Source organism: Pongo abelii, chromosome 5 (assembly GCF_028885655.2).
Source record: "Pongo abelii isolate AG06213 chromosome 5, NHGRI_mPonAbe1-v2.0_pri, whole genome shotgun sequence".
Classification (NCBI taxonomy): Eukaryota; Metazoa; Chordata; class Mammalia; order Primates; family Hominidae; genus Pongo; species Pongo abelii.
The window spans coordinates 85,450,441-85,462,223 of record NC_071990.2 but is presented as its reverse complement, the minus strand read 5'-3'; positions in this window follow the sequence as shown (position 1 = coordinate 85,462,223).

The window sequence follows — 11,783 nt, the reverse complement described above, 5'->3', positions numbered from 1 at the left end:
ATGGCTTTCTGAAAGTCAGTTGCACAATTATCTGCCTATTAATGTTTTCAATCTTTAACAAATATTTATTGAACATCAACTGTGAATCAGGTATCATTCTAGATATCAGGAGTATTGTAGTGAACAAGACGTAGAACTTCTCTGCACACATACAGTATAAAATCTAGTGGAAGAAACAGTAATCAAATAATAACTCAAATAAATGTAAACTTACCACAGTGTAAGTGTTCATGAAAAGGGCATTGATGGTGCTATGAGAACAAATGCTAGGGAGAACGTGATTGATGGAAGAAACACTTTCTAGGTCTTGATTCTAAACAGAAGACATAAAAATGTACACTTGTATCCTAGACAGACTGTATTGCTGCCTCTAATATAATATGAGTAACAGTGTTTTCTTGAGTCCCTCATTTTTGCAAGCCAAGTGTATTTGTGATATTGCTTTACTAAGAAAGCATGGGAAATGTTGCTTGTGTGACTGCCAAAGTATGGCGTCAAAAACAGAAGCCTGATACACAAATGCAAGTGGTATGTATTTGATCCTCACCTAACTGCATTTAATTCTCCTGGCAATCAAAACAGGCTATCAACATTCTTTAGTAAATCTGTATAGTCATTTCTATTAGATCATAAGTAAGTAAGAAGGGGCAATCATTTGATTTTATTTGTAGGTAACAAGACACAGGAAAATTCCATTATTTCTGTACTTAAATGTTGCTCACCTATAAGAGACCAAATTGTTTGTATATATATATTTTTTCATTTTCAGCTTTTATTTTAGATATAGGTGGTACATATCTTAAAACAATCATTTGAAAAAGTATATAAGGAGATATGTAAACTTTATCCAAACATTCCCTATGTTAGAAAGGAGAGCAGAAGACAACTTATTATTTACCCAAAGAAAATTAAGTCCCTTATAAATGGATCACTGTAGCCCCCCAAAAAACTGAGGGCACAAACTCTTTCACAAGCCTCCATTTACCTGTTTACTTATATATTTAACTTTTTGAAATCTAAGATGTGCCATTAGTTATTGAACCAGGAAGAAAACATGATGCCAATTAAACTTGATACAATGCCTTATCCATAGTCCTGTGCAGCATGTAATCAGTCACATCAGTCCCTCATTACTTTGAAGTCTTCTGCTTTCCATTGCATTGTTTGGCATGCAGTAGTCTATCCTTTTGCTTATGTCTCAAACAAACTCTAAGTTGATTTCTACTAGTTTGGTTCCATAAAGTGCTCTATTGTTGCTGTAAGAAAATGTGGAATTGACACCATTCCTTCTGTGGCCTTCATTAATGTCAAGTTTATGCCCCACCTTTTTGTTTCTAAGCCTTATGTGCACAGTAGTCTTGTTTCAATGCTGCTTCCTAATGTAACCTCGCTGAAGACACTTTATTTGGTAAACTCAATCCTTGCTGTACCAGCAGTGCAAAGAACTCAATGAAAGTGATTAAAATTGAACAAGCATGCTGCCTGCCCTACAGTGATTGTAAGATACCATCAACTCTGAAAAGCATTCTTATTTGGAAGATTTTTGAAATTATTTAAAAATTACATAGCCTGAGGCTGGGCGCGGTGGCTCATGTCTCTAATCCTAGCACTTTGGGAGGCCGAGGCAGGTGGATTGCCTGAGCTTAGGAGTTTGAGACCAGCCTAGGCAACATGGTGAAACTCTGTCTCTACTAAAATACAAAAAATTATCTGGGTGTGGTCACATGTGCCTGTAGTCCTAGCTACCTGGGAGGCTGAGGCAGGAGAATTGGTTGAATCTGGAAGGCAGAGGGTGCAGTGAGCTGAGATCATACTGAGAGACAGGACTAGCTGGATTTCCTAGGCCACCTAAGAATTCCTAAGCCTAACTGGGGAAGGCAATAGCCCTACCTTTAAACATGGGGCTTGTGACTCAGCTCACATCCAATCAATCAGGTGGTAAAGAGGGCTCACTAAAATACAAATTAGGCTAAATGCAGGAGGTAAAGAAATAGTCAAATCATATTGCCTGAGAGCACAGGGGGAGGGACAATGATTGGGATATAAACCCAGGCATTCAAGCAGGGAGCGGCAACCCCCTTTGGGTCCCCTTCGATTGTGTAGAGCTCTGTTTTCACTCTGTTAAATCTTGCAACTCTGCACTCTTCTGGTCCATGTTTGTTCTGGCTCGAGCTGAGCTTTCACTCACCATCCACCACTGCTGTTCGCCGCCATCACAGACCCACCGTTGACTTCCACCCCTCTGGATCTGGCAGAGTGTCTGCTGCATTTCTGATCCAGTGAGACACCCACTGATGCTCCCATTTGGCTAGACGCTTGCCATTGCTCCTGCATGGCTAAGTGCCCGGGTTCATCCTAATTGAGCTGAACACTAGTTGCTGGGTTCCACGGTTCTCTTCCATGACCCATGGCTTCTAATAGAGCTATAACACTCACCGCATGGCTAGAGATTCCATTCCTTGGAATCCATGAGGCCAAGAACCCCAGGTCAGAGAACAAAAGGCTTGCTGTCCCATCTTGGGAGCTCTAAGAACAAAGACCCACCAGGTACCATTTGGTGGACTCGTATGGGGATTCTTCAAAGTGGTGGGTAATATTGGACCACTTCCGCTTGCTGTTCTGTCCTATCCTTCCTTAGAATCGGAGAAAATACCAGGCACCTGTTGGCCAGTTAAAAACAATTGGCGTGGCTGCTGGACTTAAGACTCAGGTGTGAGGCTTCCTGGGAAAATGCTTTCTAACAACCTCCAACCCTTCTGGGTTGGGAGCATTGGTCTGCCTGGAACCAGCTTCCACTTTCACAATTTTCCTGGGGAAGCTGAGGGCCTACTAGAGGCAGAAAGCTGTAGTCCCGAACTCCTGGCATTGGCCAAGATCATGGTGCAGCCAGAAGTCTCTACTCAACAGTCACCCATGCGTGCAGCCCCTACCTCTCCTTCTGGCCCTTACTCCTGGGTCCCAACCATGACTTTCTTGAAAGTGTAGCCCCAAATTTCTCCTTACCTTTGAATCTACTTCCTCCAATCCCTGCCTCCTAGGTACTAATGCTTCAGACTTTCAATTCCTCTCCCAAGTATTAGAGCAAGTTGTATCTCCAAAGGGATCAAAGGAAGCTCTATGCTGTGTCCTTGGGCAACTAGGCTATGAACCCAGGGAGTCTTGCCCCTGGTGTCCCTCCCAATTTAGGTATACAGCTCTTGAATGGGCTGTTATATGGGACGCATTCCCCACCACCCTTGTCAGGGCCCCAAGTTTGTAAATGGCTGGGAGGATTGCTCTCCCATTGTATAAGATGCTCTCCTCCCCGATTTCTACCCAGCTTAACACCCCCTCCCCTCCCCTACCCTGGTAATACAATCTCCAAGCTTTGGCTCCTTGGCTAGGGCCTTAGAACTGATGACCCAGTACTTTAATAACTGGAACTGGGTCTACAACAACATAATAGATTAGGATGAAAATGAATTGAGTAAATTTAAGGGAGGCACATATTCCTATAGTGGCAAATGGGGGCAAGGAGCAAATGTCCTTCCGCTGTGTTCCCAAAATCCATCTACGAAGAGAGAGAGAGAGAGAGAGAGGAAAGCGGGGGAGAGAGAGAGTGAGGAAGGAGACAGAGAGAGAGGAACAAGAGAGAGAGGAAAGAGAGAGAGAGGGGAAAGAGAAAGGCAGAGAGAGAAAGAGAGAGAGAGAAGTAGTAAAGAAAAAAACAGTGTGTCCTATTCCTTCAATAGCCAGGGTAAATTTAAAACCTATAATTGGTAATTGAAGGTCTTCTCTGGGACCCAGAACACTCCAATACCAAACAAGGTCATAGCCCAAAAGCACTGAGACCACTGAAAACCAGTAGCCTTCCTATCAAAAATCCTTACCCCAGTAACCCACGAATGGCCCAAATGCATTCAATATGTAGCAGTAACTGCTTTGCTAACAGAAGAAAGTAGAAAAATAACTTTTAGAGGAAACCTCATTGTGAGCACACCTCACAAGTTCAGAGCTATCCTAAGTCAAAAAAAGCAAAAAGGTAGCTTACTGACTCAAAAATCTTAAAGTATGGGGCTATTCTGTTAGAAAAAGTTGATTTAACACTAACCACTGGTAATTCCTTTAACCCAGCAGATTTCATAACAGGGGATCTAAATCTTAATTACCATACAAAGGTCTGAACAGACCTAGGAGGAACCCCCTTCAGGACAGGACAATAGATGCTTCCTGTCACGTGATTGAGGGGAAAAAAACCACAATGGGTATTCAGATATTGATAGGGAAACTCTTGTAGAAGCAGAGTTAGGAAAATTGTCTAATAATTGGTCTGCTCAAACGTGGGAGCTGTTTGCACTCAGCCAAGCCTTAAAATACAGAACCAGAAAGGAATCATCTATACCAATTCTAAGTTAATTTAGACTAAACAAGGTCTTATTAATAGCAAAGGATAATTGAAATTCCAGACTTACAAGGTTTTCAACAAAAGTAAATTTTGCTAAAAGTTCACAGTGTAATCTGTATTATCCTAACTTCTAATCTTGTGGCCTTAGACAGTTTAGTCCACACACATAAAGGAAGTTTGCTCTGGAAAAAATGGTTATCATTTTCAAAAAAACTATATCTCAATCCTGACTCAGAAGGTTACCTACACCCTCTCTGAAATGAATCTGCATAAGAACTGTTGTTTATGGGAATACATCTTGATGGGGCAACTGGGTTGTTATGAAATACTCAGGAACCCAGCCCAGCTCTAGAACTCACCCTGAGAGCAAAGGCTATTGCCAATATTTTGGGCACACTGGTAAAGGACCACTAGAATCCAGCAGCCTGGAACCCTTTCTTTGTGGTCAAGAGAGGCAGAAAAACAGGTGCAGAGCTGCTACATCGGTGAGCATAACTAATCCGATAAGCAGAGGTCCATGGTTGGTTACGCACCCTGGAAAGGAATAAGCATTAGGACCATAGAGGATGCTCTAGGACTAATGCTCATCAGAAAATAACTAGGGGTGCTGGCATCCCTATGTTCTTTTTTCAGATGGGAAACATTCCCCCCAGGCAAAAATGCCCCAGGATGTATTCTGGAGAATTGGGACCAATTTGACCCTCAGACGCTAAGAAAGAAATGACTTATATTCTTCTGCATTACCACCTGGCCACAATATCCTCTTCAAGGGGGAGAAACCTGGCCCCCTGAGGAAAGTATACATTATAACACCATCTTACAGCTAGACTTCTTTTGTAGAAAGGAGGGCAAATGGAGTGAGATGCCATATGTACAACCTTTTTTCATTAAGAGACAACTCACAATTATGTAAAAAGTGTAAATTTATGCCCTACAGGAAGCCCTTAGAGTCTACCCCCCTGTCCCGGTGTTCCCCCAGCTCCTTCTCCAACTAATAATGACCCCCCTTCAACCCAGATTTTCCAAAAAGAGATAGACAAAGTGGTAAACAATGAACCCAAGAGTGCCAATATTCCCCGATTATGCCCCTTCCAAGTGGTGGGAGGAGAATTCGGCCCAGTCAGAGTGCATGTAACTTTTTCCCTCTCAGACTTGAAACAAATTAAAATAGACCTAGGTAAATTCTCAGATAATCCTGATGGCTATATTGATGTTTTACAAGGGTTAGGACAATCCTTCGATCTGACATGGAGAGATATGTTACTGCTAAATCAGACACTAGCCCCAAATAAGGGAAGTGCCACCATAACTGCAGCCTGAGAGTTTGGCGATCTCTGGTATCTCAGTCAGGTCAATGATAGGATTGCAACAGAGGAAGAAGAACAATTCCCCACAGGCCAGCAGGCAGTTCCCAGCGTAGACCCTCACTGGGATGCAGAATCAGAACATGGAGATTGGTGCCGCAGACATTTGCTAACTTGCATGCTAGAAGGACTAAGGAAAACTAGGAAGAAGCCTATAAATTATTCATTGATGTCCACTGTTAACAGAGGGAAAGGAAGAAAATCCTACTGCCTTTCTGGAGAGACTAAGGGAGGCATTGAGGAAGCATACCTCTCTGTTACCTGACTCTATAGAAGGCCAACTAATCTTAAAGGATAAGTTTATCACTCAGTCAGCTGCAGATATTAGAAAAAAACCAAAAGTCCACCTTAGGCCCAGAGCAAAACTTAGAAACCCTATTGAACTTGGCAACCTTAGTTTTTTATCATAGAGATCAGGAGGAGCAGGCAGAATGGGACAAACGGGATAAGAAAAAGGCCACTGCTTTAGTCATGGCCCTCAGGCAAGCAGATTTTGGAGGCTCTGGAACATGGAAAGGCTGGGCAAATCGAATGCCTAATAGGGCTGATTTCCAGTGCAGTCTACAAGGACACTTTTTAAAAAAGATTGTCCAAATAGAAATAAGCCACCCCCTTGTCCATGCCCCTTATGTCAAGGGAATCACTGGAAGGCCCACTGCCTCAGGGAACAAAGGTCCTCTGAATCAGAAGCCACTAACCAGATGATCCAGCAGCAAGACTGAGGGTGCCCAGGGCAAGTGCCAGCCCATGCCATCACCCTCACAGAGGCCCAGGTATTCTTGACCATTGAGGGCCAGGAGGTTAACTGTCTCCTGGACACTGGCACAGCCTTCTCAGTCTTACTTTCCCATCCTGGACAACTATCCTCCAGATCTGTCACTATCCAAGGGGTCCTAGGACAGGCAGTCACTAGATACTTCTCCCAGCCACTGAGTTGTGACTGGGGACCTTTACTCTTTTCACATGCCTTTCTAATTATGCCTGAAAGCCTCACTCTTTTGTTAGGGAGAGACATTCTAGCAAAAGCAGGGTCCATTATACACCTGAACATAGGAGAAGGAACATCTGTTTGTTGTCCCCTACTTGAGGAAGGAATTAATCCTGAAGTCTGGGCAACAGAAGGACAATAAGGATGAGCAAAGAATGCCCATCCTGTTCAAGTTAAACTAAAGGATTCTGCCTCCTTTCCCTACCAAAGGCAGTACCCCCTCAGACCCAAGGCCCAACAAGGACTGAAAAAGTTTGTTAAGGACCTAAAAGCCAAGGCCTAGTAAAACCATGCAATAGCCCCTGCAATACTCCAATTTTAGGAGTACAGAAACCCAACAGACAATGGAGGTTAGTGCAGGATCTCAGGATTATCAGTGAGGCCGTTGTCCCTCTATACCTAGCTGTACCTAACCCTTATGCTCTGCTTTCCCAAATAACAGAGGAAGCAGAGTGGTTTACAGTCCTGGACCTTCAGGATGCCTTTTTATGCAACCCTGTACATGCTGACTCTCAATTCTTGTTTGCCTTTGAAGATCCTTCGAACCCAACGTCTCAACTCACTTGGACTGTTTTACCTCAAGGGTTCAGGGATAGCCCCCATCTATTTGGCCAGGTATTAGCCCAAGACTTGAGCCAGCTCTCATACTTGGACACTCATGTCCTTCAGTATGTGGATGACTTACTTCTAGCCACCCATTCAGAAACCTTGTGCCATCAAGCCACTCAAGCGCTTTTAAACTTCCTCACCACTTATGGCTACAAGTTTTCCAAACAAAAGGCCCAGCTCTGCTTACATAAATACTTACAGCTAAAACTATCCAAAGGCACCAGGGCCCTCAGTGAGGAATGTATCCAGTCTACCCTGGCTTATCCTCATCCCAAAACCCTGAAGCAATTAAGGGTGTTCCTTGGCATAACAGGCTTCTGCCAAATATGTATTCTCAGGTATGGAAAAATAGCCAGGCCATTATATACACTAATTAAGGAAACTCAGAAAGCTGATACCCATTTAGTAGAATGGACACCTGAAGCAGAAGTGGCTTTCAGGCCTTAATGAAGGCCTGAACCCAAGCTCCAATGTTAAGCTTGCCAACGGGGCAAGACTTTTCTTTATATGTCACAGAAAAAAACAGGAATAACTCTAGGAGTCCTTATACAGGTCCAAGGAACCATCTTGCAACCCATGGCATACCTTAGTAAGGAAATTGATGTAGTGGCAAAAGGTTGGCCTTATTGTTTATGGGTAGTGGCAGCAGTAGCAGTCTTAGTATCTGAAGCAGTTAAGGTAATACAGGGAAGGGATCTTATCATGTGGACATGTCATGATGTGAACAGCATACTCACTGCTAAAGGAGACTTGTGGCTGTCAGACAACCATTTGCTTAAATTTCAGTCTGTATTACTTGAAGGGTCAGTGCTGTGACTGTACACTTGTGCAATTCTTAATCCAGCGGCATTTCTTCCAGATAATGAAGAAAAGATAGAACATAACTGTCAACAAGTAAATGCGCAAACCTATGCTGCTCAAGGGGACTTTCTAGAGGTTCCCTTGACTGATCCCAAACTCAGCTTGTATACTGATGGAAGCTCCTTTGTAGAAAAAGGACTTTGAAAGGTGGGGAATGCAGTGGTCAGTGATAATGAAATACTTGAAAGTAATCCCCTCACTCCATGAACTAGCGCTCAGCTGGCAGAACTAATAGCCCTCACTCGGGCACTAGAATTAGGAGAAGAGAAAAGGGTAAATATATATACAGACTCTTAAGTATGCTTACCTAGTCCTCCATGCCCACACAGCAATATGGAGAGAAAGGGAATTCCTAACTTCTGAGGGAACACCTATCAAACATCAGGAAGCCATTAGGAGATTATTACTGGCTGTACAGGAACCTAAAGAGGTGGCAGTCTTATACTACTGGGGTCATCAGAAAGGAAAATAGAAGGGAACCACCAAGCAGATATTGAAGCCAAAAGAGCTGCAAGTTGGGACCCTCCATTCAAAATGCTTATAGAAGGACCCCTAGTATGAGATAACCTCCTCCAGGAAACCAAGCCCCAGTACTCAGCAGAAGAAATAGAATGGGGACTCTCACAAGGACATAGTTTCCTCCCCTCAGGATGGCTAGCCACCAAAGAAGGAAAAATATTTTTGTCTGCAGCTAACCAGTGGAAATTTCTTAAAACCCTTCACCAGACCTTTCACTTAGGCATTGATAGCACCCATCAGATGGCCAAATCATTATTTACTGGACCAGGCCTTTTCAAAACTATCAAGAAGATAGGGCCTGTGAAGCATGCCAAAGAAATAATCCCCTGCTTTATCGCCAAGCTCCTTCAGGAGAAGAAAGAACAGGCCATTACCCAGGAGAAGACTGACAACTAGATTTTACCCACATGCCCAAATCTCAGGGATTTCAGTATCTACTAGTCTGGGAAGATACTTTCACTGGTTGGGTGGAGGCTTTTCCTTGTAGGACAGAAAAGGCCCAAGAGGTAATAAAGCCACTAATGAAATAATTCCCAGATTTGGACTTCCCCCAGGCTTACAGAGTGACAATCACCCCGCTTTCAAGGCTGCAGTAACCCAGGGAGTATCCCAGGTGTTAGGCATACAATATCACTTACATTGTGCCTGGAGGCCACAATCCTCAGGAAAAGTCAAGAAAATGAATGAAACACTCAAACAACATCTAAAAAACCTAACCCAAGAAACCCACATTGCATGGCCTGCTCTGTTGTTGCCTATAGCCTTACTAAGAATCTGTAACTCTCCCCAAAAAGCAGGACTTAGCCCATACAAGATGCTTTATGGATGGCCCTTCCTAACCAATGACCTTGTGCTTGACTGAGAGATGGTCAACTTAGTTGCAGACATCACCTCCTTAGCCAACTATCAACAAGTTCTTAAAACATCACGGGGAATCTGTCCCTGAGAGGAGGGAAAGGAACTATTCCACCCTAGTGACATGGTATTAGTCAAGTCCGTTCCCTCTAATTCCCCATCCCTAGATACATCCTGGGAAGGACACTACCCAGTCATTTTTATCTACCCCAACTGCAGTTAAAGTGGCTGGAGTGAAGTTTTGCATACATCACACTCGAGTCAAACCCTGGATACTGCCAAAGGAACCCAAAAATCCAGGAGACAATGCTAACTATTTCTGTGAACCTCTAGAGGATCTGTGCCTGCTCTTCAAGTGACAACTGTGAGGAAAGTAACTAGAATCATAGATCCCCATGGCCCTCCCTTGCCATATTTTTCTTTTTACTGTTCTCTTATCCCCTTTCATACTCACTGCACCTCCTCCATGCCACTGCACTACCAGTAGCTCCCCTTACCAAGAGCTTCTATGGAGAATGTGGCTTCCCGGAAATATTGATGCCCCATCATATAGGAGTTTTTCTAAAGCAAACTCCACCACTTTCACTGCCCACACCCATATGCCCCTGCACTTCAGGCCATACATTTCAATCCCTGTATCTTTAATCTCCTTGTTAAGTTTGTCTCTTCCAGAATCAAAGCTGTAAAACTACAAATGATTCTTCAATTGGAGCCCCAGATGCAGTCCATAACTAAGATCTACTGCGGACCCCTGGACAGGCCTGCTAGCCCATGCTCCAATGTTGATGACATCAAAGGCACCCCTCCCAAGGAAATCTCAACTGCACAACCCCTACTATACCCCAATTCAGCAAGAAGCAGTTAGAGCGGTTGTCAGCCAACCTCCCCAACAACACTTGGGTTTCCCTGTTGAGAGGGGGAACTGAGAGACAGGACTAGCTGGATTTCCTAGGCCAACTAAGAATTCCTAAGCCTAGCTTGGGAAGGTGACTGCTCCCACCTTTAAACACAGGGCTTGTAACTCAGCTCACACCTGACCAGTCAGGTAGTAAAGATGGCTCTCTAAAATACAAATTAGGCTAAAAGCAGGAAGTAAAGAAATAGTCAAATCATATATCACCTGAGAGCACAGAGAGAGGGTCAATGATTGGGATACAAACCCAGGTATTCGAGCAGGGAGTAGCAATCCCCTTTGGGTCCCCTCCGATTGTGTGGAGCTCTGTTTTCACTCTGTTAAATCTTGCAACTGCACACTCTTCTGATCCATGTTTGTTCTGGCTCCAGCTGAGCTTTTGCTCACCGTCCACCACTGCTGTTCACCTCCATTGCAGACCCACCATTGACTTCCACCCCTCTTGATCTGGCAGGGTGTCTGCTGCATTTCTGATCCAGTGAGGCACCCACTGATGCTCCCATTTGGGCTAGAGTCTCGCCATTGTTCCTGCATGGCTAAGTGCCTGGGTTCATCCTAATCCAGCTAAACGCTAGTCGCTGGGTTCCATGGTTCTCTTCTGTGACCCATGGCTTATAATACAGCTATAACATTCACCACATGGCCCAAGGTTCCATTCCTTGGAATCTGTGAGGCCAAGAACCCCAGGTCAGAGAATAAAAGGCTTGCTACCCCATCTTGGGAGTGGCCCGCCATCATCTTAGGAGCTCTAAGAACAAAGACCCACCAAGTAACAGCACCACTGCACTCCAGCCTGGGCAACAGAGCAAGACTCTGTCTCAAAAAAAAAAAAAAAATTACATAGCCTCAGACCTTTGAAATATGGCACATTATAAATTATTTAAAATATTTTACAGAATATTTATGGAAAGTCTATCTGATTGAAAGTTAGATAGAAATGAAAGTCATGTGGTATCTGATCTCAGTTTACTTGCTTCATGTTCCACCTCCATTTTGCCACTCAAACTCATCAAGGCTTTTCTTCCCTAAGAAAACAGTGGCTTTGCAGATACAGTATCTTTGAGGTATTGTCATGAACTTAAACCTGCTATTCATATTCTTGACTAAGCTGAGTGAGAGAGATACCTCCAGTAGAGGTTAGGCAGCTTTTCTTCATGATCTGTGGACACTTGGCAGAAGTGCTGATGACAGTTGCAAGAACATGATGCACAGCAGTATTCTTTACAGAGTTTAATCTGTGTCATCAAATCCCCAGAAACCATGATTAATAGCAGCACTTTAGTTTGTTCT